Consider the following 406-nt stretch of genomic DNA (forward strand, 5'->3'; position numbering starts at 1 on the left):
TATCTTAAAAGGTGGGAAACAATGGGGGAAAGAAATAATATAATTTTCTACCCACTCTTAATTGTTGCCCCCCCCGCCACCTATTGTCTATATCCTTCCCCACCCGCCCATGTACCATCCACCTGCTGTGACCCCTGCACTCCCCGTTGTCTGCCAGTGCAGTTGTTGTCCCCAAAGGACAGTGAGTTCGTGCCCGGTGCGCTTGTGCCAATAAACACACAGGGGTGAAGGATCCAACTTAACCTTTATTTCCTGCGCAGAAAATGGTGCTTGGCAATCGTTCGCAAAGCAAGCACCCACACCCCAGTGGGTGTCTGCCTTATATAGCTAAGTAACAGGTTAAACTTGCTGATGTGATGAAATGTGTAGCAAGCCCAGCAAGTAACCCCCCTTCCAGCTCCCCCCC

The sequence above is a fragment of the Alligator sinensis genome, unplaced genomic scaffold, assembly GCF_000455745.1.
Source record: "Alligator sinensis unplaced genomic scaffold, ASM45574v1 scaffold125_1, whole genome shotgun sequence".
Lineage (NCBI taxonomy): Eukaryota > Metazoa > Chordata > Crocodylia > Alligatoridae > Alligator > Alligator sinensis.